Raw genomic sequence first — 26,639 nt, 5'->3', positions numbered from 1 at the left:
AGAATTTCCATATTTCTGTAGCTCAGAATTAAATTATTTAAAAATATTCCTTCAAATTCAAAGAAAGGTTGTGATAAATTCAGTGGACTTGTCTGGAGAGAGACTTCCAGCAATAAGAAAACAAGTTGTTGTGTAAAAAGGGTTGAAGTGCTGCCAGTTTTCCCAAGCAAAGCACTTCCCCTGGATTTCATGGCCACTTTCTGCTTGGACCTTTCTCTGGGGGTTCCAAAACTGCTCTATTTGATTCCAAGGCAAAAAACCAGCTTGGTACCCCCCACCTAAAGCCTCAGCATTCCCACATCCCATCCTCTGCCAGCCAGGCACCAGTGATGTGCTGTTTCCCTGCACAAGCTCACAGCAAACACAAATGTCTGGGCAGCATCAAACTCACCCAAACACCCAGAAATACCCACTCAGGGCACAAAACCAGCCTCTTACATCTCTCTCAAGAGTTATCCAAGTCACAAGGAAGCAGGACTTCCACTTCCAACAAAAACAGGTGATAGCTCCATGGGACAAGCCAAGAATTTCTCAAAGAGCTGAATTTATTACGAATTGTATCTTGCAAAGCAAGATATGCGTATCCAGAGTTTTGGAGGAAAATCTGTGGGTTTTTTTTCAAAAGGATGAGGGAAGCAAGCAGTGAAATTTAATAAACCAGATTGAGTGGCCCATGTTTACTTAAATATTGAAGGGGGTTGACACTATCTGTTTCAGATACATAAATATATATATATTTACACACACACACACACATATATATATATACATATATATATATAAATATATATATATATATACACACACATATAGTTAGTTTGCTTCCAGGACATCTCCTATAGGTGGGATCTCAAGGTTTTTCCCAACCTTAATGGTTCTATCCTATGATCTGAGGCTCCCTTTCACAGCAAGCAGAGCTCTTTTTTTCTTTGCAAAGGACACAGACCACAGTTGACTTTTTGCCTTCCAGTGGATTTTAACACCAACATTCACTGTTCCAAAAGCTGTAAAAATAAAGGGGAGCAGCAAAACACCACTTGAATCCCACACTGCTCATGTTGCTCCTCTCTCATCTGGGGGTTAAAGGTGAAGAGAGGCTTTTCCAATCTCCATCTCTGCTCAGGTCAGACTCTTCCCACCCTGGCCAGCAGCAGGAGGTCTCTGCAGGCAGCTGGAACAGGCAGCAGTTCCAGGAAGAACTTTAATATTAGGCATTGAAGAGGGATGCAGCCTGTGCCTGAGTGAAGCAGTGGCACAGATCTCATGGCACTGCTCGTTTTCATTTCCACCAGGCAGAGCAGCTCAAGGTTTCAGAATTCATTGATTCAACCACACAAAAGCACCCACCACCTTCCTCCTCTCTCCTCTTTTTCCTCCCCCTCTCTCTTCCTTCTCTTCCCCTCGCACTTCTCCTGCCTTTCTGTCCCCCACCCCAGCAGAGAATCAGTCACAGAACCACTAAGGTTGGAAAAGACCCCCAAGATCCCCAGGTCCAGCTGTCAACCAGCACCACCCAGTTCACCACTAAACCTTGTCCCCAAGTGCCACATCCACACAGGTTTGGAACACTTCCAGGGGTGGTGACTCCACCACTGCCCTTGGCCAGTCTGTTCCAACCCTTTCCATGAAGAATTTGTCCCTAATATCCAATTTAAGCCTGCCCTGGTGCAACTTGAGGCCATTTCCTCTCATCCTGTCACATGCTGTCTGGGAGAAGAGACAAAACTCCCCCCACCTCATTACAAGCTCCTTTCAGGGAGTTGTAGAGAACAACCTCAGAGAGGAGAGAGGAATCCCAACATCTCCAATGTGAATTAGTGTCAAATGTGAAATTAGGGGCAGTTCAGATGAGAACTTCAGACCTTCCTAAAGGGCCTATTATTCCCATACATGTGAGGAGACTGGAATTGCTTTCCAAGATCCCACTATCCATAGGATAAAAGCTATTTAAAAGGTTTGACACAGCTATGAAAAGGAAGCACCAAGCCCATAAAGTATGTCAGCAATAACCTGACAAGGCTGTTACCTGCTGAGAAAAAGAGCAGCTGGTTCTTTCTTGGAGACAAATAAAAGTAATCCTAGAATATCCTGAGCTGGAAGGGACACACAGGGATCATCCAGTCCAACCCCTGTTCCTGCACAGACACCCCAACAATCCCACCCTGTCCCTCAGAGCGTTGTCCAAACCTCCTGGAGCTCTGGCAGCCTTGGGGCTGTGCCCACTGCCCTGGGGAGCCTGGGCAGTGCCAACCACCCTCTGGGGGAAGAACCTTTCCCTGAGATCCAACCTGACCCTGCTCTGGCACAGCTTCCTTGAGAAGCCCACTCAGCAATATTTCCAGTGTTGCTCAAAAGGGGTTTTGCCCTCCCCTTTTACTTCCCAAAATGCTCATTTAATCACTGTCATCCAGATTTCCCCTTGGCCAACTAAGCTCATTCTGTTTTTTGCAATAGTGCCTTCAAACAACACAAAATCACTTCCACCATAATATATTCCAACCTTTTACATCTCAAACTCCAGAAATGGAAAGTTCAGGAGACCACTTTGGTTTCTTCAGGTCAGCCAAGGAAAAAAACAAAAATCACATCCATGTGCAGATTAAAGGTGTTACAAGAGCAAGAAAGAAGAGCTCAGCCCCACTTCAGAGGCCTCTGATATTTTATTTCCCAACCTTGAGAAAAACTCCAGCTTTCCAATCACGATGTGCTATTTTAGAAAGTTATTCAGAGCTCAGCTGACACCCTTGAGTTGAGTCTGCTCCTGAGAGATTTTTAGGACAGAATCTTGACAGATTTATTTTTGATTTTGATGAAATGTCAAGTTACCCACGAGGAGAGCAACACTGCTGCTCCCAGAATAAGCAGCTCCATATGCAACTGGAATACAAGACAATAAAAATTGGCCCCTGTTTTTCCTTCAATTTGTACCAGGAAAAAAAAAAAAAACAACACAAAACCCCCACAGAAAACCAAACTTAAAAAAACTCAAAAAAAGCCCACCAAAAAAACCAATAAAACCCCACATTAAATAAAAACCATAAAAACCCCAAACCACCTCAAAAACAAACAAAAAAAAGGCCAAAAAACAAACCCACAGAAAACCCAAACCCCACAATAAAACAAACAAAAAAAAAACCCAAACAAGCAAGCAAAAAAACCCCACAAAAAGAAAAATACCAAGTATAGAAAATGACAATCCTGAGTTGAATTATGAATTGATGAGAGAAGGAAGATCTGTAAAATAAAGACATACAATATGTCTACAAGACTTGGGATTTTCCTGGAAAATATTCTCATGTTGTGACAGCAGAATTTGAAATTTTAAGAGGGGATAAATGCAAATTAAAAATCCCACTGAATATAAAATATCAGTTATGACATCCAAGCACCTTGAATATGGTTAATAATGATATTATGGTAACCTCAAATAATTACTTACTTTTAAATCTAGTGTTACCACAGTACTTAAAACACTGCATTCATATGAAGCTGAGTGGGGAAATATAAATAAATAACCAGGCATGGTTGGGGTATTTTTCAATGCTTGTACAAAATTGTTCTTGGTATGGAAATAAAACCTGAATTTTTGAAGTTTTTTGAAATAAGTACAAGTTAACATCTTTTTTCCCTACTTAAAATACTCAATTTGAATCAGAAAAAAAAAAAAAAAGAAAACCTCAAATTTGGACTAGGCTTGCAGGAAGCAGAGCCCTGACACCAAAACTGACCTCTGCACCCCTGATTTCACACGAAACAGGGACTGTGGTGGTGCCACACCACAAACAGTCACCAGCTTGGAGTGTTCTCTCACCACAAACAGCAAATCTGAAAACAACTTTGAGGCCAACACTGTCAGGGCTTCCAGCCACTGTAAGAGCAGAGAGTGCAAACTTCAACAGAAATCATTAAGTGCACATTAATTCAGCAGACATGTAAACAAATATTTGCCACTTAATATACATGTCAAAAACAATGGCTCCTGAGAAACTGCCATGGCTGGATGAATACCACAGCATTTAAAAAGTGATTAAATACCCATTTGTATGGGTTCTGTTAATTTACACAATCACCCAGAACTCCTTCAAGCATCAGAAGTGACATTTTGGTGAGTGGTGATGCTCTTTGCCTATTACAACTGTGATAAATCTTTATAACTATGTATTTTTAAAAGTTCACGCAACTGAATTGCTTAAACACAGGAGAAATTATAGTGGACAGTTTTATTATAAGGCTCATCTATATTATTACTGATCTGATGAACTCAAAGACTGTGGACACAAAATAGGGAGTCTCTGAAGTGTAGGTGTTTACTCTAGAGAACTGGTGCCATAATAAATCAGAAATGTCAGTAGAAACAGGGGAAAAAAGCCTCCTACAGAAGCCAAAAAGGAGATGGATTTGCTTTACAGTCTGACAGCCTTCCTGGCTGGGTTAAAGCTACAGTTCATTAAACTGTGTGTCCCAAATGGTTTATTTTTGTTTGTTTTGCCTAAAAAATTATGTTGGACTGCCAAGAGAATAAAAATAAACTTCTGAACTCTTATTTAAACACAAGAACAGACACATAAAAAAAAACCCCAACAAATTCTGTTTTGCCTCAATGCCATTCAACACCACAGTCACTTCATCTGGTCTCCTCTGAATTCATATCCATGATTTCCACTAAACATCTCAGGGGTGTTTACTTGGGAACTCTAGCAAGGTCCTGAGCCATCTCACTGAGGGTGCACATCTGGAGCACATCTGCACTGCTGGAAAACACCCTCATGTCAGGCTTAACCAGAACAACAAACCACAATTCCAGCTCTGGGATCACCTCAGCTAGTTCAGGGCATCCTGGAAGGCTGAATATCAGCCCACAAACTCCCTCCTGAGCCCATCCCACAGCACCTCCTTATAACCACAGGAAAAACCAGTGAAGGAAGCCTTTACCTCTGAGTTAAGCCCATGTAAGCCAGCTCTGGCTTTAGTTCAGCAGCAAGCATGAACAACTCTGTTTACTGAAGGCAAATATCTGTTTAAATGCTTTCCTGAGGAAGAATTCAAGCATAAGCAAATATTTGGCTGATCTGGTACTACACTGAATAATTTACAGAGCAAACAGAACCCTCTCTCGAGTTTTGGATCTTCCAGAAAGCAGAACACTACTACAGGTTTTATTTCACTAACCCTTCTTGGGCACTTAACACGTAGCTCAGCCTATGGATTCCTGGATTTACTCAATCCTCCTGTATTAAAGAGCTCTCACACAACACAACTGGCACAATTGATTTGAATTTTGTTATTCTCCTCTCTCTGGGTAAAACCTTTCAGCAGTATGAAGAATTTTAAAACCGAGTTTCAAGATCAAACATGCTCACACTTGATTCCCTTTTCACAGCTGCTGGATCTATTCCAGCATAAACAAACACATTAAAAATAAAGTAACGTTGATGCTCCATTTCTGTCTCTTGTCCTTGTGTTAGCAGGGTCTTGAGTTTTTAGCCTTACTTGGAGACAGCATTTTTAGAAAGCAAAGACACAAGAACTGAAGAAAAAACTGTGACAATTTACATGAAGAGCTGAAGAAAAATGTTCACCTGCAACTTGAAATTCCTCATTATGTTCTCTCTTGAAATAATTCACACATAATTCCTGCTTGCCCATATTCTTCTGAGGGCTGCTGGCTTTAATTATTTCTTCGCCCCACTCTTTAAACATATTATTTTCTGCAAGAGTCGATGAGATGCCACTGCCAGAGCCAGGCACTGCAAAGCCAAAGTGAAGCACCAGTAACAGGTTGTAATCCCAGTAACTTGCCTCTGCATTAGTAACAAGTCATTCAAAACTTCAGTGAAAACACCACAGCTGGCCCTGGACCTAAATGTGAACGATGCATTTTAAAATTTAACTTTTTAATGCATTTTCTGTATTTTTAACAAGTAACCCAGCTATTAGATGGGTTCACACAATCACAACCACTTGGCCATGGCTGGGTAAACAGGGCAGCCAATCCATTCCTGCCAGAAATCCCATTTTTTAATGCATTATGAAAAGATTCTGTTTCCCAACCCCCCTGCACGGACTTAGCCTATGAAACATTGTCCTCACAGAAGCTTTTGAGTGCTTAATCCAAAGCAATTGGTAAGTTTGGGCTGTGACACTGTTCATTTGAAACTCCTGCTTTGCAGATGGTGGCTCTAGAAAGAGGAGAGAGGAAAGACACCCTAAACCCCTGAGAGCAGTGCCAGCAGGACTCCATTTGAAAGGTGACATTAACTGCCTAACATAAAAAGATTAAAAGAAATACAATCTCTATTAGCCAGGAGTAGTGAAATTAATTCTTTGATAACCTTTGTCTTCACAACACATGCACCCAGAGCTAAAGTTACACGCTGAACTGTTAATAATGAAAATATACTTTGATATCAAAGTATAAAGATGGGTTTCACTGGTTTTACTGCAAGACAAGTATTGGATACTATCCCAAAAACCTCTCTATTTCTGCCTTGCCAGAGTTGTTTCTCTCCAAGGATTGTTCACTGGGATTACTTAACACAGGGGAGAGAATCAGAGGTGTGAATCTCTCTCTGCTACTGGGAAATATTCTGTCAAGAGTCCCCTCTGAGAGCTCCTTGTAGGAAAACAGCCCCAATATCTTCACTAACACTTCAACACTGGCTTGTGTTATGACAATGGAAATGACCCAAACTACATTAAGTTATTTGACTGAAGAAAATGACATTTTTTTCAAGCAGAATTTATATGCTGCAGCTTCTCTTCTCCGAGACAGTTTTAATTTAAGTTTTGTAAAAATCAACACCCCAAAACTTGTCACAGCAAAGTCTCCCTTTCTACAAACTGAGTGTTCCTACTTGCCTGTTGGTCACCACACACCAGGAGCAGTATTCAATAGACCCTGGAGGAATGACAGGGCTGTGTATTGGCTCTGTTGGAGCAGTTCAGTGCAATGACATGTCAGAATTAACATGTGTACACACATACACACACGTGACACAGCCTGAACAGACATAATATTCAGCTATTTCTGTGGTAGGGTGAAGGTTGTGGTACTGGAGATTGCTGGGCCTGAAGCTTTAAAAATAGTCCTGGCTTTTGAACTTTGGACAGATGACAAATAATAAGGCTGATTAAGCCAGATAGTTGTCACACACCTGCAGCAGAATTCAGGAGTCCTCTAAAAAGCAAATGTACCTCCTGTTGTTGTACAGATGAAGGCAGGGTCCAGCCTGCCTTCCTCCACACCCCAGGGATACTCCAAATAAATCTCAGTCACCTCTTCTCCCACCAGTGCCTACCTGCTGTTAACCCCAGTGGCTCCTCTTACCCTCCAGAGACCAGACTCCACAGCACAGCTCATCCTAAATTAAGCTATTTAGCAGGAATTCAGGTTTCTTTTCTAGAAAAGAGTAGTAAATAGCAGGTTTCATATCTTGGATCCCAGGTCACCTGGTGCATTCCCAGCTACCACATTCTGCTGCACACTTAAATCAACAGATTTAAGTGACCCATGAGCCAAGGACAGGAGGAGCCTTCCAGACAAACCACCTCAGATATTCCATGACACACCTGTCATGTTTAGACCTCTCTCATACATCACACCACAGCTTTCTGGGGAAACCTCCTCAGTCTGGACACCTGGATTTGAGGCTGCTAATCAAGCCACATGCCAGATCTTCATTATTTTAACAACATATCTTGCTGTTTATCACCCATATTTTGCCTATGCTCCCTAAGCCTGCCCTTCAGGTTCCTTCTGCTCCCATCCCACAGCAACCCAAACCCAAAGAGGTCCTTGTCTTGCCTTCCCCCACCTCCTGCACTGTCAGGTGCTGGTTCTGCACATCAAACACACTTGTCATCATCACTCCTAAACAGCTTATTCCAAATCTCACACCCCCCTCTGCTCTCCAAGCTTTTCCATATCTCACATCATGTCTATCAGGCCTCAAGCACTCTTTTATTCCTCTGCTCCATCACCTTTCTTCCTGGTATTTTGCAGGGATCTTACCCTTAAAAATGCCTCTTATCCCTCCCTTAACAGGCAATGAGAACATAATTAGACATGATTACTTGTTTTGATTATACTTGGATTGCTTTCTGAGTTTGTTGGCCATGAGGGAAAGGAGACAGTTAATTATTTGCTTGTGTTTTGGCATATTTAAAAGGCTTCAAAAGTCTGCAATCACTTCCCTCTTTACATTGCCCAGAGAAGCTGTGGCTGCCCCATCCCTGGAAGTGTCCAAGGCCAGGTTGGACAGGGCTTGGAGCAACCTGGGCTAGTGGAAGGTGTCCCTGCCCATGGCAGGGGGTGGACAGAGATGGTGTTTAAGGTCCCTGCCAACTCAGCCCATCCTATGACTCCACGATCCACTCATCTCCATCCAACCATTCTACCCTCTAAACCTCCTCATGACTCCAACTGCCCTTCAGCCCTCTGCCAATCATGGATATCCATCTCCTGAGCCCCCATTTCTCCAGATAACCTCACACCTCAGTACTGCCTCAGAAATCCCCAATACTCAGCATTTTTCCTAGATTTCCTGGATTTTGGCTACTTCTGCTCTCCTTAAAACACAGAGCACACAGCACTCTCACCCACCCAGGTTTCCTTGGTTATTCCAAGACCCTTGGCCTCCACATCTCTCAAGCAAATCCTTCTCTCTTCCAACATTCCAGACTCTGAGAAGTGCTTATGCACAGTGATGAATGGAGGGATTCATCCTGCATTTCTCAGCCCCTTTGTTCAGCTGCATCTGCTGGTGATTCACACGTTGCAGAGCTGGGGGGGGGTGTGCCCACGGGCTGGGACATTTGGATGTGCACAGGGCACTCATCCAGGGACAGATGGCAACAGGGAGCCTCCCAAAGCTGCTGCTGCTGGATTTAAATACACATGTGTGGGGGTTTTATCTGCTCAAGGCAAACCAGCAAGAAATGGCTTCCCTCTTCTGAGGGACAGAAGAGAAATAACCTTAAAATGCATTCCAGAGGCATAAGAAACCATGGCAGAGATTACTCTGGGAGATGTGCAAGGGCAGGGGTTTTCAGATGGTTCCTGGTTGCCATAGAGAACTGTTTCCAGACCACAGGTAGGCTGACACATGCCAGGGATTACTACCATAGAATCCCAGAATGGTTTGGGTTGGAAGGGACCTTAAAGTTAATCCAGTTCCACCCCCTGCCATGGGCAGGAACACCTCCCACTAGCCCAGGTTGCTCCAAGTCCCGTCCAACCTGCCCTTGGACACTTCCAGGGATCCAGGGGCAGCCACAGCTTCTCTGGGCAACTTGTGCCAGGGCCTCCCCACCCTCACAGGGAACAATTCCTTCACATATCCCACCTAACCCTGCCCTCTGGCAGTGGGAAGCCATTCCCCCTTGTCCTGGCACTCCAGGCCCTTGGAAATAGTCTCTTCCCATCTTTCACGTTGGCTTCTTCAGGTCCTGGAAGGCCACAATGAGATCTCCCCAAAGCTTCTCCTCTCCAGGCTGAACAATGTGGGAAGTGATGCAAACTGAGGACCCCACTGCTGCACTTAAAAGACATTTGCTGGAGTCATTTTGTGTAAATGCAGAACATACCTTGGAACAGTTAAAGCAGTTTTGTTGAACACAAGAAATCTAATTGTTTATTTAGGTACTTAACTCATGGGTACCATATCGGGGATTATTTCCCAAAGAAGTTCAGCCCAAATGGGTTTACAAATATTTAACTATTAAGGTATCCAAGAAAAAATAAGATCCCTAAAGGAAATCCAAGAGTACCACCAAAACTAGAACTTTCACAGCTTCTGCTTTAACAGCACAGCAATAGCTCATCAGTCAGAGGAATGTTTAAAAACAAAACTGTATTATTCTCAAATTTCAAAAGATGTCAAACTAAAGAAGACTGCTTCACCAATTTCCTGTAACATCTCATTAAAACAAACAAACAAACAAACAACTAACCTTGGTTTTTTGACAGTCTTTAAATTAACAGCACCCTTATACCCACACAAGGTCATAAGCCCCACCAGTTTTATCTCTGACTGAGGCCAGATGGGGGAGAATGGGCAGAAGAAAACAAGGAAATGCACTCAGAGATGCAGATATCACTCAATATAAGGACAGCTCATACACAGCAACAGGACCTGATAATGTTCTCTCCCTCCTTGGTTCACTTCCTACTTGATATTTTCACTGTTATTGAGCTGGTACTGACACTCATACTTCAATGAATTCCATAAAAATTGCCGTTCATAAGTCACTAAGTTAAATAAAGTTGAAGAGAGCCTGGAAACTATCAGCACAACTTGGACACTCACTGACCTCCCCAAGGCACATGGAGGAGGCAACACAGACCTGCCAGGGTATGACCACAAGTTCAGCCATGGGATCTGAACCTCCAAGTTTATGACAGTCCTGAAGCTCCAGAGGGACTTTTCACAAGGGCCTGGAATGGCAGGACAAGGGGGAATGGCTTCCCACTGTCAGAGGGCAGGGAGAGATGGGATATTGGAAAGGAATTGTTCCCTGGGAGGGTGGGGAGACCCTGGCACAGGTTGCCCAGAGAAGCTGTGGCTGCCTCTGGATCCCTGGAAGTGTCCAAGGCCAGGTTGGACGGGGCTTGGAGCAACCTGGGCTAGCGGGAGGTGTCCCTGCCCATGGCAGGGGGTGGAACTGGAGGAGCTTTAAGGTCCCTTCCAACCCCAAACCATTCTCATTCTATGATAATAAACCAAGCTTTAGAAACTAGGGGTGAAGATGCCTCTTTTCCTTGGACCCAAAGCTCAGCAGCAGAGGCTCTGTATGAAAACCTGCTGACCCTCAGAATCACACAAGGAGAAGGACTTGTACCCAAGTCACTCAGGGGGAAGGAAAATACAGAAGACAAAGCCCATGACAGGCAGCTGGGCAATGGTTTGCCTTTTTCATCGAAGAGTGACCAATGCCAATCCATCTTGGAAGCTGCTCTGATCACAACACTGAAGTAATTTTACCACCTTGGAATCACAGGGGTGAACCTGAAAGACACCACTGGGTCTGTTAACGTTGTCAAACAGCTGATGCTCAGAACTGGGGATACCAAGCACAGATTCTTACTCGCTGCTGAAGTTGGGACAATAAGGAAAGGAGAATGGACTCAAGAGTCATGATTATTTGTACAGGAGAGACACTGGAGTTCTGGACACGGTCCTGAGACAGTTCCTTTGGAGAAAGGGGAAGATACATTCACATAGTTTGCATCAGACAGATGAACTGCAGGTAAGTAGTGCCAAGTGAGGTGATCTGGTCCCTCCTGGGGCCTTGTTCCCCCTTGCACAGTGCCCTGGGGCTGTCAGGATGAGGAGATACAAGAAATGCCCTGGTGGCAAGAACATAAGAATAGAATTACAGGAAACATTAATTCTAAAGACAAAATTAGAAGACAGTCTTCATTTAGTGTCAGAAGAGAGATACCTTTCAACTCGGGCATGTATTTGATGGGATTGGCATCAGTCCAACCTCACCCCTCAATTTTGGGGGCTTTTGTCCTAGAATGGTTTTTAAATGTGTAAAGAGAGGCCTGGCTCTGGGATGGTTCTGAAGGAGAGCACCCATGGTGGATGAGGTTGGCTGTCCAAGATGAAAGGTTGAACTGCAGGAAACTCAATTTTAATCCAATTCAGTTGTAAACAGGATAGAAAACTACGAGCCTACAGCCCAGGTGAGGAGGCCCACGTGGTTTACTGAGGGGTGAGGGAGGTGTAGGTGGCAGTGCTGGAGTCAGGGACGTAATGTGGAATGGAGAGGTGCCAGGTGACTGTCTGCCAACTGCAGAGCTCAGCTGTGGGGACACACAGAAGGTTCTCAGCAGCTCCATGAGGATTTAAGTGCATTTAGTACCTGGGCAATAGCTTGGGAAATGAAGCTCCATTTGGATGAAAAGGTACGTTGGGACAAATGAGATATTCATGTATGTAAAGAGGGATGGGGAATTTGTCTGCTTTTCAGCTGTTTTCCCCTCAGAGGGAGAGGCCCAGGGAGCTGCTGCAGTGTGATGGTACTGAGTAAAGTAAACAAAGTGCTTGAGAGCATTAAGAGAGATAGAAAGAGGGTCTAAATTATAATGACATTATAAAGGACAATAAAAAATCCCTGGGGCATTAAACACTGGTTTTTCAGACATCATTTCACAAAGAGACACCAGAGAAGGACAAAGTCTCAGGAAGGACGGCTCAGCTGTGACGACACTGTGGGACCTAACCCTCCCTTCTCAAACAGAGCAAGAATCCCCCAAAAAACAACCCCCACCTCTCAGAAATCATACAATGCTTTGGGTTGGAAGGGACCTCAAAGCTTATCTCATTCCAGCCCCTGCCATGGGCAGGGACACCTCCCACTAGCCCAGGTTGCTCCAAGCCCTGTCCAACCTGGCCTTGGACACTTCCAGGGATCCAGGGGAGCCACAGCTTCTCTGGGCAACCTGTGCCAGGGCCTCCCCACCCTCACAGGGAAGGATTTCTTCCCAATATCCCATCTAAACCTGCCCTCTGGCAGTTTAAAAAAAAAAAAAAACAAAACAAAACAAACCAGAAAGAAGCCCAAGGATTATTTACTGCAAGGAGACATTAAAGAGACATTAGAGATATCATCTGAAATCTTGATGACCAATGCTGCTGTAGTAACACACTTTTCCCTTGCCACCATAATATTTCTGTACTAGAGGAACACGGACAGACATAAAAGAATACACACAAGAAATCTTTTTCACACAAAGTAAACATTCAGGCTCCTTCAGGAAGTCATAATGACAGAGAGAAAACCAATTCTCCTCCCAGTTGCTACCTTTACAAACAATAACATCCTTAATTATTCAAGTTAAGACAAGGATATTCTGTGCTTCAGGGCTTTTGCAAACTTCCTGCAGGAGCCAGGAGGGAATACCCAGGTAGTGCTGCACACACCTCACCTCAGGTACAGGGGTCAGGAAATCAGAGCAATAGATGCTGAATGTAACAGATTAGTGGTTTAATTCAGTTGCTAATTTTTATGTTTGATTTTTCCCCCCAGCTGCATGTTGTAAATTTAGGAAAGCCTACAAAGCCCTAAATGAAGTGTGAGTTTCCTCACACTTCTCTACACTTGTTCCAAGCTAAAGAAACCACCTGGAGTAAGGAATTTTCTTCACCTTATGCAAATTTTACTCTAAAAGCATCACTCTGGCCCTCAGCACACAGGGAAGAGGGAAGGTACCATCCCTGAGCATAAGGCAGTCAGATTTTGGGAAGCTTTGGCTTAGAAGCAACTGTTTCAAAAACATCCTGATTCAGCCCACTCTAAGTGATAACACATCCCCCACAGGCTTTCCCATACCTCTTTCTCCTTCACAGTTTTTATTCTACAAAAGAAACATTTAGTGACCCATTATCTGACCAATCTCTTCGGGTTCTGCTAAAGAAAAAAAATACAGTTTTCCTCTTTGAATCTCTTAGTGTGATGCTGCAAGGCTGGAGGGGCACTGGGCTTCCAGCCTAAGAGATGAAGAGTTAAAACAGACTAAATGAAACACAGCAGAGCAAGTAAAAAGAAATAATCCACACTTTCACACAGTTTTCCAGCAGCAAGACTATTTTCTCTTTTGAAATGCTAATTCAATCCTAAGCAGCTTCCCAGTGGCTAATTCCCAGTGCCCAGAGATTTTGTGGCTGCCCCATCCCTGGAAGTCCAGGTTGGAGGGACTTGGAGCAACCTGGGCTAGTGGAAGGTGTCCCTGCCCATGGCAGGGGGGGTAGAACAAATGACCTTTAGGGTCTTTTCTAGCTCAAACCATTTTAGGATTATATGAAATTATACATGTGTTTTTACAGTGCCTGCTGATGCCAGTAATCCAGTACCTCGAGGTGCTGAAATCAGGATTCATCTCACGTTTCTGCAGAAAAAGCAGCACCTACCGAACCCCTAAACTTGCACAACTCCATTCTCACACAACAATGAGAAATTAGAGAGGTCCCAGGCAGCAGTACTGCCTTGAAGGCACAACCCACCCTTCCCCAGCTCCCCAGGCAGCATTTCTGCTACTTTGTGCAGTAGATGCCTCCAACTCCATAGAGACCACATCATTTTCTCCCCAAAATTGGTATTGGAGTAAAAAAAAATGGTATTTTAGAGGTCCTTTAGTGCCAGGGCTCATTTGCTGAGGAACTGTGTTTTGTTCTGAGCTCACTGTGCTGGCACCGCTGAGGGACCGCGAGGGCTGTGCCCAGTTCTGGGCCCTCAACAGGAGAGACACTGAGGGGCTGGAGCGTGTGCAGGGAAGGGAATGGAGCTGGGAAGGGGCTGGAGCAGCAGGAGGGGCTGAGGGAGCTGGGGGGGCTCAGCCTGGAGAAAAGGAGGCTCAGGGGGGACCTTCTGGCTCTGCAAGTCCCTGACAGGAGGGGGGAGCCGGGGGGGGTCGGGCTCTGCTGCCAGGGAACAAGGGACAGGAGGAGAGGGAACGGCCTCAGGCTGTGCCAGGGGAGGCTCAGGTTGGCCAGGAGGAGGAATTTCTCCCTGGAAAGGGTGGTCAGGCCTTGTCAGGGGCTGCCCAGGGAGGTTTGGAGTGCCCATCCCTGGAGGTGTCCCAGGAAGGCCTGGCCGTGGCACTCAGTGCTCTGGGCTGGGGGACAAGGTGGGCATCGGGCACAGGGGGGACTCGGTGACCTTGGAGGGCTTTTCCAACCTCAGTGATTCTGTGATATGTTACTGCAGTGACATCAAGGTTTTCCTGGAGCTACCTCCTAATTCCCACAACTGATGTGGGGCATCCTCCTCAAGGGAGAAAACTGGGAAAAAAATCTCCTTCAAGACAAAGCATCGCAGTAACAATAAAACATTTTGCCTTGGAGGGAAGCCACCAAAATCAAGGCAAAATCTGTACAGAGACCTTTGGGAGATTATCCAAACTAGGATCTAGAGAGGAACACTACCACTTGTCCTGAGGACACTCAGTCTGAGGTGGCACAAGGAAGTTAGAGAACATCACAGCAATGACAGGAATGCTACCCCAAAGTTGAAGTTTAAGTTATCAGTGCTTTCTCATAATTTGCACCTTGAATGCATTAGATGGTTTTAAACTTGCTGAGAGCAGATTTTTTGAAAGAAACACCTTCAGTAATGTAAGTGGATCGACGGGGTTAAACAACTTCCACACCCTACGCCAGGGTTTTGGTTTTTTGCCACTCCCCTTGGAAAGGTAGAGGGGGAAAGAAATAAATCAAAATAAGGATGAGAGCAATAGTGCTTTGAATTTCACAACCTTTTTTCAGTGATGAGACCCAGCTTTGGCTAAACCTCCTCTGAGTCCACTTATACTGGACACATCAGCTGGGAAGGCAGAAACTCTTCAAAACACCTCCTGATGAGGAGATTTACCCTGAACAGCTTATACCTGCTGTTAACAAGGTGGCTGTAAATCACTTGAGCACAGGCAACCTCAGTCATGACTAAAATATGTCATTCTTTTACTGAAATTAATCTCAAGACATCTCTATAGAGGGTTTTCTCTACTTTTCCAAGTTTGTTTTCAAAGTTCTGTCGAATTTCTCCTCAAATCTTTTATGCATGAGCCACTTACCCGACGCTTTAATCATCGTTTATACCTTCCTCAGAACAAATACAGACAGGCAAAAATGCAAATACACATATTTAGGTATCACTTAGGGTGCAGTCATAAATACTACATGTAGCTGCACACACATTCGATGCAGGCAGATTGCAGAAGCTGGTTCTGCTGATGTCCCCACAGGAAAACCTTGGGAGACTGGGAAGTTATGGATGTTGGCTTTCTGGTCCACAGTCCTCTTGCAGGATCTTTTAGGATAAAATCCTATTCATGCCCTTCAACATAAATCTCATTTTCAACCAGGGTAAGGCCTTTACCCAACTGGGAGACAGCGTAGCACTGCAGTTTTTACTACATTTGAATATGAACTATTCAGCACAAGACATCAGAATTCTTCTACTATTATAGGTGGTGGAAGAGTAATGCCCATTCCAAACCCCACCATTTTATAATGGGAAAACACAGGGAATTCATCTGTGCCACACAGCTGCTCTTTGGAACTGCACTCTGCTTTCAGTGTCCTTGTAATTGCTTAAAATATAATTTGTGACTGAAATGATTTTTAAAATACACATTTAGAGACTTGGGGTTTTTAGTCGCAGGTTCCCTCTCAAACTTTTCATCACGAAGAACAGACTGACCAGTTTGAAAAACGTTACCCAAAAATGTTAACTACTACTAGGATAAAAGGTTTTCAGAACTATTCTGCTAATGAGATTTTAGTTTGCTCCAAACTGGAAGTTTGACAAGATACAGAATTTTCAAATTCATAAGGAACATAGAATGACCCAGTAGACTGTTCTATGTCTTAATGCCCACTCTGGATTTCAACTCAAATTAACAATTATCCTTTAAATTCTTGAAAGGAAGAATCAGTGCAAAGAGAAAAAAATCAAATTACAAAAAGTAATCATTGTATTTTGGAGTTGAGAACTTACATTCTTTAAGGGAATTACAGACTCACAGAATGGGTTGGGTTGGAAGGGACCTTAAAGATCATTTTGTTCCAACCCCTGCCATGGGCAGGGACACCAAGTTTTCACTCCCTTCCAATTCAGAATTAGGCCCAGGTAAGCAATGACCAGTATCACTCTACAAGAACGTTTATGGGGTAGAAAATTCAGAGAATTAACTTGCTTAATACAATCAAGGGGGTTCAAGAGCACTGAAGTTTCCCAACACTGTTTGCTGAACTCTTCACATCTTACCTCATCATTTTTCACCACCCCCCCAAATCCAGCTGCAATCCATTAATATTCATTTCTCCCTTGCCCTTCTGTTCCCTCAAGTTGAATCCCACAGAAATGGGGTTTTGTTAAAGGATTCTTTTTCCTCTTTGAGGATCACTGGCACAGAAGGCCTCTGACTCCAATCCAATTACTCAAAGTCGTGGAGACCTGCCACTGCACTAACCAGACAGTCCAAGTGAGGTCACTGGATCGATAGGAGAAGTAGGAATCAGAGCCCAGAAAATCACTGTTAAGGTGAAGGAAACAGCAGGGCAGAGAAGCCCAGGAAGCTGGGCTTGTCCCTGGAGTGAAGGTGCAGCAGATTGAAGGGGACAGGCTCCACCCCAACCCAACGATCAGCTGACAGCATATTTAGGATATAACAGACAATGCCCTCTCTAAATAGATGGGGTCTTTAATACCTTGGAAGGTATTGTTTGTAGGCTCTGCCATGCAATAAACTGATTTAGCAAAATGTCAGGTTGGAGGGAGGAGGCAAGAAACAGGAGGTGAATTCCTCCCAAAAGAACATAAACTCTGTGACTGCACTGAAAAAGGCAGTTGAAGGATTTACTGATCTGCTGGAGTATTTAATGAAATTATTCTCATGAGCATAGCCTTTATGAGCTGGATCATTACTATCCCTCCCCCAATAACTCACTCCTTTCTCATTATGCAAAAAAACTTCACATAAATACCTTCGCACTTATCATTTCTATCACTCGTGTAACTGGAAGGCTCCTGTTTAAAAATCATCTTACACTTCCACTTACCCTTATTCCATGGCATAATTCAGCATAAAATTTCTAAAATCCAATTCTGAGCGTCCCAAAACACAGGGTAATTTTGCTTTGTGGCAGGACATCAAGTCCATTCCTATTTCATATGAAAGTTTTGTGGAAAGTTAATTAAACGTCCAATCTGACCATACATTTGGTATTACATAGTAAATGCAGCTCACTATTTAAAAACCATAACAAGTGGCTGAATTGCAAAACAAAACAAGAAGGTGGTATCTCTGAAAAACAATTCAGACTTTTCCATTCTGTGTTCTCCTTCCCTCCCCCCACATACACTGAGAGGGGAAATACTCAACACAAGACAGTCAAGTTGAATTCAGTAAAGGAACAGAGGCAGACAACTACCATTTCATTTTTTGGAGGAGCTCACACACACCACTATCAATCCTACAACTGGACAAGCAGCAATCTCCTTTTTCCTACATAAGAGAAGTTTCCATCCTGGCTATATAAACATTAACACCAAAAAAAGAAGCCTCTGAAGAGTTAAAGTAGTATGAAATAATTCTTCCAGCCTTACAAAGACAAAAAGTTCTCAGTCTGGACAAACCTATGGCTGATCAGCCACAGCTGCTTTACCTCCTAAGAAATCAGAGAGAAAAATCACTAGGAACACAAAGTGAAAAAACCCAAAACAGTAGGAACTGCTTTTCTGTGATGATGCTTCAGAGCTTGCATTGGAGAGATGGGAACTCTCTGTCCTTGTCCCCCTTTCCCTTCAGACATGATTACACACCTCCATCACATCCTTGTTCTGTCATTCCTCTTCCAGGCTGAGTCCTGCCTTAGTTATTCTTCACAGAGAAATTATTTATATGTCTGAAATTAGATCTGTGTGGAATTGTCCCTGCACTTTGTGAAATCTTTACAACAGGGGGAAACGCGAGACTAATTCCAAGGGAGAACAAACAACATGTTTTTCTCCCTTCCTATGTTTCAGTGGAGAAACTGAAAAGTCTTTTCATAAAATCCAAATGCTTAAGAAAAAGAGAAACTGTCAACACATCACCACCACTGCTTCTGGACAGGGGAAAAGGTAAATCCCAGGCACCATCCCAGGTGCTGGATGTCAGAGCCAGGATCAAACTCATATCCTACACCTCTGTGAACACTGGGCCTCTGAGTAGAGGGGAAAACCAAACAAATCCCCCAAAGCACAAATCAAGGTCCTCTAGTTCTTCCCCATCAGTGGAACACTCCCAGTTCAGTTTTGTCTCAGCTGTGTGGTCTTTGCTGCTTCACTGCTCTGTCAAACTAAGCAAGAAAGAAACAATGCACCTCATCTTAAAAAAACTCTCCCTGGCTACGGAAAAAGCAGCACTATTTTTGGCAGGTTGTAGCTTTTCTGGGATCACACAGATGTGATGTTACTAGGCCCATCTGCTCCCTGCCCCAGCCCTGGTCAAACACCAGCTCCCTTCTCTTGCCTGTCCCCTTTCACCTCTTCCATTAACTCACCTGTCTGACCTTTCCCTGGAAAATCAGTCCTCCATTTACTCCAATTTTCCAGCAGTATCCCAGCTTTCAGAGATGGGAAAGAATACTCATCTTCTAATCTGCCCTCCAGGAGAAGTCATTAATTGTAATAGAAATGCTGAGGATGAACCAACTACAACATGTTATGTTGGTGTCCAACATTTCAAAGGCTAAATCTCTGTGTCAGGATTATACATCACCAGACTGTAATGACAAAGAAGGTTTTTTGAGTAGAAAGAGAGTTTTAAGTCATCTTCTAACAGTGAAAGGCGATCAGGATATTCCTCAATAGAAATCAATAATTTGTCTTTCTACAGAGGAGTCGTTTTGACACCTGTGTTCCCAAACCAGAGCAGGAACCCTTTGACACTCCACTTAGAAGAAGCACTTAGTCAGGGCTGCATGCAAATGTAACTGAGCCTGGCTGGTAGAAAATAAACCACAGAAAAAAACAGGCAGAGAGCATAAAAAAAAAAAAAAAAAAAAGGTGAAACAAAACAGTGTGTCAGATCTGCACATGGATCTGCAGAAGCAGCTGCTGACTGTAAGTCATTTGTGTGCCAACCTGATGGCAGGGGGTTAAGACACCTTCAGAACCACTCTGCAGCTCAGCTCTGCCCTCACTGGTACTCCTCAGGTCAGAGTTCTGACCAAAACCTGCCTTGAGGGAACAATGTACAAAAATAGAGTGACCACAGCCTTCCTCTTCTTCAAAAATCATCTGCTTTAAAAAGGGATGATGAAGCAAAAGCCATGCAGAAGGTTGGATGGGAGAGTTACACTCATGGGAGGCAGAGAGGTATATTTTTATACAGTGGGGAGTAAAAAAAGGTACTTTTAAAAATCAACATTTAATAAAAGCAGAACAACTCCACTTCATGAACCCAATTCAAAGTTCTGCTCACAGACATATGGCACATAATAAAATGGTTAGAAATTGGTTAGAGCTGCTGAAATACCATTGACTAAATGAAATTATTTTCTAACAATACTCAGCTACTGAGAACAGTTCCTGCCTTTGTATACCAATTACTGGTAATTACTGTAAGGTCACCACACTTCCTAAGGTAACACCAGAAGGTAACTTATAACTCCAGTAAATGAAATGCCTGTTACATCAACAGCAAGAAGCATTAGTGTTTGTTACAAACTTGGTTTTAATTCAATAGGCAACAGCCAACAGAACAGTGTGATTGATACTGTTAGTTAATAAATTAATAAATAACTGAGAACAATCTAATAATATTTAATAATAGAAAGATTATTTAATTCTTATGGATGAGCAAAGCAGTGGAAGGAAGATGTTTCTCCTTGATTACAGAGCTCTACAAGGGTGATGTATCACAGCATTAGTGGTGCCTTCCTTCCCTATTTCCTGCTGGGCAGATGAACATTCAACTGCCAGAGGGGCAGAGACCTGGGAGCTTGAAGAGTACAGACATCCCGAATACCACAGGATCATGGAATGGTCATCCACTTCACCCTGCCATGGGCAGGGACACCTTCCACTAGCCCAGGTTGCTCCAAGCCCCGTCCAACCTGGCCTTGGACACTTCCAGGGATCCAGGGGCAGCCACAGCTTCTCTGGGCAACCTGGGCCAGGGCCTCCCCACCCTCACAACCAAGAATTCCTTCCCAATATCCCATCTAACTCTGCCCTCTGGCAGTGGGAAGCCATTCCCCTTTGTCCTGCCACTCCAGGTCCTTCTAAATAGTCTTTCTCCCAGTTTCTCATCATCCCCTTCAGGCCCTGGAAGGCCACAATCAGGTCACCCCAAAGCTTCTCCTCTCCAGGCTGAACAATCCCAACTCTCCCAGCCTTTCCTCCCAGCAGAGCTGCTCCATCCCTCTGATCCTCTTGGGGCCTCCCCTGGACTGTTTCCAGCAGCTCCATGTCCTTGCTGGGCTGTTCCCAGGGCTGGAGCAGCTCTGCAGGGGGGTCTCCCCTGAGGGGCAGAGGGGCAGAATCCCCCCCTGCCCTGTTGCCCACACTGGGGGATCAGCCCAGGGCACGGGAGGTTTCTGGGCCGGGGCAGGTCCAGCCTCTGCCCCACCAGCACCCCCAGGGCCTTCTGCCTGGGCTGCTCCATCTGCTCATCCCCAGCCTGGACTGATCCCAGGGGTTCTCCTGACCCAGGGGCAGCACCAGCACTTGGCCCTGTTAAACCTCCTGAGATTCCCAGGGGCCACTGCTCGAGCTTGTCCAGGTCCCCCTGGATGGTTGGGGGATCATCTCATTGCAACCATAAAACATACAGAAGAAACAGAACATCTCTTTCTACATTCCAGAGACTTCCAATTATTTGGAAACAACCCCCCCCTCACTTCCCAACAGTCAGAAGGACCCTGCATAAATTGGGTTTCTCAGAAGTTTCCTCTTCGATAATTTTGCAACACAAAAGTAGTTTATTCCCTAGGGATGAAGAAAGACAGGAGAACTTCAGAATTCCAGCATTTCTGTGAGCAGGCTTGCTTTTAAAAAAAAAAAAAATAAAATAAAAATGCAGTATTTGGAATACTTGAGTAGCTAAGAAAAAAAAATGGATCCTCAAATGCTTTTCAGCACTATTTTCTCTGGTTCTGCTCCTCTCTTCCACCTCATAGTAGGATACACCCCATTTCCCACCTGAAGTGCAAGAAAATGAAAGTTTGCTGAAAGCCAGAGCAGAACCAGAGAAAAACCCCTCATCCGTCTCCGCTCAGGCCTGTGTGCTGCACAGCCCCAGGCTCCAAGGACAGCCAGGCAGTTCAGGAAAAATGTCTTCATTTTGTTCCTCAGACCGTTTTAAGCACACGTGATAAATCTGGAGAGCAGCCTGCCAACTGCATATTCTGAGGAGGAAGAAAAGCAGGGCAGAGGAGGAACAAATTTCAGTAAACAGATTCATTATCTTAAGAGTAGTGATTGTGAAGCAAGAGCCACGAGGGACAGGGTCCTCCTCCCTGCACACTGAGTCATTCCAGCTGGGCCCTAGGATCCATAAAGCCCACTGCTGTAAAAGCCACCTGACACAAAGCTCCAGATCCATTGGTGTTTTACCCAAAGTCTTTGACGAGATAGAAAAAGGTCCAAAATTAATAATAACAAAGCACAAGTGTGCAACTGTCAGCAAACCATGTTCAGTGGTGTTTTGGCTGTATATGCACTACCTTACACATATTTATATATATATATATATATATACACACACACAGGACAACAGCAACACTTACATCAGCATATGCTGCAGAATCCCTCAATGCTTCATTTCAGCATCTTGAAAGCTGTTTAATATTTTCTCTTTACGGTCTGCTCTATAGGATTTGAAATCTTCAAATGTGGACATTCAAACCATAATGTAATGCATAATAGCCAAGAACTTCGAGCAGAACATTTGATGTAGGCAGTAAGGAAGGCAGTGATTTGGGAATTCTGATTCTCTAAAACCATGTACAAGCATTTTCCAAACAGTTTTCCCTACATAATTTTACCAGTTAAGTCATCAGAATTCCTTCAAATTCTTCATTCCAGATGCTTCTTTCCTCTTTAAATTAACTTTCATGGTAAAACATGGAGATATTTACCCTAACCAGTGTCTCTTGTAATCCTAATTGACCAGTACTCAAACCTCACTCTTTAATTCTCATTGTTCATGTACAAGTGTGTTCAGCTGAGCATTCAGGCCTTACAGTTCCATCTGATCATATGGGAAGGCACTGAAGCATCACAAGTGGAAGGTGTGACAGGCAATTTAGCCTTTAATTGATCTCAACTTGGAACTAAAATTATAATACACAATTTCATTTTATGTTTTAATCAGTCTCCTAATATGGGTTTTTCATCTCCAGGAGCACACACACTCTCATTTGGAAGGGTGCAACGTAAGGCTCAGCTGAGCTCTTCACATCACCTGAAAAAAACCAGGCCCTGAATTTCAATTAACCCAAGAAAAACAGGTCAAAAGAAGCTTTGCACGGGTGAGAGCTGAGGCAAAATCCCAACATTTCACCTAACTTCCAACAAATAAACTTTATTTTTAGATAAATCATATGAAACAACATTAGAAATTAAAAACAAAACCTCAAACAGAGAAAAAAAAAAAAAACACAAAAAGCCAGACAAATAATGGAGGAAAAGCAGCGTTGCTTAGATTTCTTTACCTGATCACATTCCCCCTCCTTCAGTGACTCAACACTCCATCCTTAACACATCAAGAGCATGAAAACAGGTTAATAAAACACTGGAGAAGAGAGTCTTTACTCAGAATTGCAGAGCAGCAGAGGCTGATCCACCTGCATCTCCACCCATCCCCAACAGGAACTGGCTTCCTCTGTGCCACAAGAACTTTCTTGTCTCTCATGTAAGCACAGAAAATGGTTTGGGGGTTTGAAGGGACCTTCAAGATCCTCATCCCACCCCCTGCCATGGGCAGGGACACCTTCCACTAGCCCAGGTTGCTCCAAGCCCCGTCCAACCTGGCCTTGGGCACTTCCAGGGATCCAGGGGCAGCCACAGTTTCTCTGGGCAACCCGTGCCAGGGCCTCACCACCCTCACAGTTGCACACTGAAAGTTTCCTGCACAGGATTGAGTGAACATCTCCACCCTGGCAGAAGTTTTAGATGTGTGAAGCAAATCAAGAAATCCTTGCACAAAGTGTTATACACAGTTCAAAAACGGACAGTATAAAGAAGAAACAAAAAAGCTCCAACACTCAGAATTCCGTGTGTGTCCAATTCACGGCAAGTTCTTCTATTGAAATGAATACCAGAAAATAGAACAAAAAAACCACCTCAGAAGTTTTTAGTCACAGATTCACTGAGGTTGGAAAAGCTCTCCCAGCCCATCAAGTCCACCCTGTGATCCATCCCTCCCTTGTCCCCCAGCCCAGAGCACTGAGTGCCACGGCCAGGCCTTCCTGGGACACCTCCAGGGATGGGCACTCCAAACCTCCCTGGGCAGCCCCTGCCAAGGCCTGACCACCCTTTCTGTGAAATTCTTCCTGAACATTTAAACCAAGATAATTAAAAAAGTTTTATTTCAGAGGCACCTTGCCCAGGTTTGCCCCGATGGATTTCCAGCACCACAGACACAACTTGTAACTTGGGACAGCCCACGAGGTGAGAAACCTCCTCTCCCTGAAAACACACTGGGACCTTGTGTTTGTTACTAACCAGTTTTCAGGGGAACAGGGACGCCAGAAACACCTTCTAATTGTAGTAAATCAAAAAGCAAATGGTCCAGCCATGCACATTTTTATGAAGAGCACATGTGCAATAGGCGCTGCCTCAGGCTCTTGACAGCACGGCCAAGCGGTCGGTGTGACAGACCTTTTAGGTACACAGTAAATAAAACTGTCAGAACAAGACAAATGAACAGTTGGGAGTGTGAAAAAAAAATTTAATTGAACTTGATCTGTACCTCAATTTAGCCTCTGGGGCAAACTAAAATTACTTGGCTCTTACTGCCCTAGAAACATCCAAATCTCTGTCCAGGGTGATTCATGTTCCAGGCTGAATCATCACAACCAATTAAGGAAATGTAACTCACTGACTTTGTCCTAAAGCACCAACCCTCACTTGATGCAGCAACACTGCTCTGAATCTCTGTGGACACAACGAGAAGGACAAGATTCAGGGAGTGCTGAAAAATTAGTAGCTCTTCCCTTGTCTCCCAAAAAAACATGGAGATAAAGGGATCTGCCATGGCTCCCCAATGCCATGTGTTGGTAAAGTCCTGAGAGCTTAAAGGAGTAGAAACATCTTGTCCTGGGGAGTGAGGGTAAACAGGAAAGAGGATTTACTGCATTTTGCAACCTATGGTTATGAAAAAATCCAGGGTAGAAACTATTCAGAGTAATATTACTCATTCCTAGTTGGAAGCACGCATTTTTACTTTCAAACTGCTAGGGATTCAAAAGGTGGCTTTCAGGTTTAAGTAATAAAACCAGAACTACCATTCAGGTGCTCCCAAAGCAACATAAAGGTGAACACACCACTAGATTTCTTTACTTTCAAATCTGTCCTGGAGGTAAGTGGGCACTGCATGACAGATCTGACACAAACTGAAACAAAACCAAATCCCTCTTCTGCATTCACAGTTATTTTCCACTAGATGATACCAAAAAAATTCTCCAGACTAGTCAGAAGCAATAAGGATTCACAGCAGGGCCAGGAGCTGGACTTCAATGGTCTTTGTGGGTCCCTTCCAGTGCAGGATAGTCTAGGAAAACCTTGGAGAGAGGCAGAGATGAGACAAAGGTATTTCCCTGGAGCAGACACTGAATATTACATGGTCTGCTGGAGAATGATTCTCTAACAAACATCATGAGAAGGGTCTACCTGTAAAACAGGTTTCACTGAACAGCAGGTAGTCAAAAAGCAAGAGGTTCTCCTGTCACAGCAGCACAAGACTGTGTGAAAGAACCACACAGAGATGATCCTTCAAACATCTGACACCCAAGAAGCAACAGTTGGGTCCAATTCCATGGTACAGGTTGAACCTATAGCCAAGGAGCTGTCTAAAGAGATACATCATTCCCCCCAAAACCCATTCACAAAATTAAATAACCCACTTCAAATTCTGGCCATGAATCATTCCAAGAGTAGTGGAAAAGCCAGTAATTCAGACCCATCTTTATCCAGCCTCAAAGATAGGGTTTGGAGCAACCTGGTCTGGTGGAAGGTGTTCCAGCCCATGGCAGGGGGGTGGAACAGGATGATCTTTAAGGTCCCTTCCAGTGCAAACTGTCCTGTGATTCTCTGAGGGAATAGAGATGACAACTGTCACGCTAGAATATGATTACTTGTGAAAGTTAGAACTTTGCACAGTTTTTATTGCTCTTTTCAAAAGCTGATGACTCAGAAAGAACTGGCAGGGAAGACTGGAAAGTCAGCAAATGTGGCTTTGCTTATTTTCATCATAAAGATTGGTGGTAATCATGTCTGTAACGGCACAGGCAGCTCCTTTCCCAGCAATGGATCACATCCTCCCTCCCAGGCCATGCTCTGGAACATTCAATATACACCTAACTGTCCAGTGGGGAGGAAAAATGCAGGAAGGGTGCCACAAGGCAGCCAAATCCATCCATTTTCCTTGCCAGGCTGGCAGGATTTCCCACACAAGCACATGAAGGAAAACAGCCAAGGGGAAAGGTCAACAAAAACTAAGTGTGGGCAAAGGAGACAAATTGAGTGGTTTCCTTTGGGACACATCTGCTCTCTGTGGTCCCTTCTCAGGTGGAGAGAAGTGTCCTGTGCCTGCCTGCAGCAGGGACATCCCCTCCACCCAGTAAAGGCAGTTCCAGCTAGGTCTGGTCCCAGTGACCCTCACACTGCAGTTGGGAATGGACATAAAGGAGGGTGAAGCCCAACAAGGCCCAGGTGAGTTACTGAGCCAGACTGGTCCTTGCCAGTCCATTACTCAGCTGCTCTGGGCAGGAGAAAATCCATCTTCTGTGTTCAAACCTCAAGCACCAGGACAGGCTGTGCACAGCCCCTCCCTCAGGCTGCCAGAAAACACCAATAGAAGTGTCCCAACTCAAAGAGACTTCACTAGAGTTGATGTTTTTGGCTTGCTTGGAAGGTTTTAC

At 44.2% G+C, this 26,639-nt stretch overlaps 1 protein-coding gene across 15 annotated transcripts in view; it reads right to left on the bottom strand.

Annotated features, from left to right (window-relative positions):
• PCDH15 (protocadherin related 15) overlaps positions 1 to 26,639 on the bottom strand; it is a 670,595-nt gene that overhangs the window by 285,335 nt on the left and 358,621 nt on the right. Inside the window, exon 1 of one of the 15 annotated variants that reach the window (XM_051799603.1) lies at positions 14,010 to 14,478. The exons of the other annotated variants lie outside the window; for them this stretch is intronic. The gene's annotated coding sequence lies outside the window, so the exon portion shown is untranslated. Of the gene's footprint in view, positions 1 to 14,009; positions 14,479 to 26,639 lie in introns of those variants that run through there. 15 annotated transcript variants of the gene reach the window in all.

The sequence above is a fragment of the Manacus candei genome, unplaced genomic scaffold (genome assembly GCF_025592945.1).
Source record: "Manacus candei isolate 608988 ecotype Guabito, Panama unplaced genomic scaffold, ASM2559294v1 h1tg000050l, whole genome shotgun sequence".
Taxonomy (NCBI): domain Eukaryota; kingdom Metazoa; phylum Chordata; class Aves; order Passeriformes; family Pipridae; genus Manacus; species Manacus candei.
This window is presented reverse-complemented; position numbering and strand designations above follow the sequence as displayed.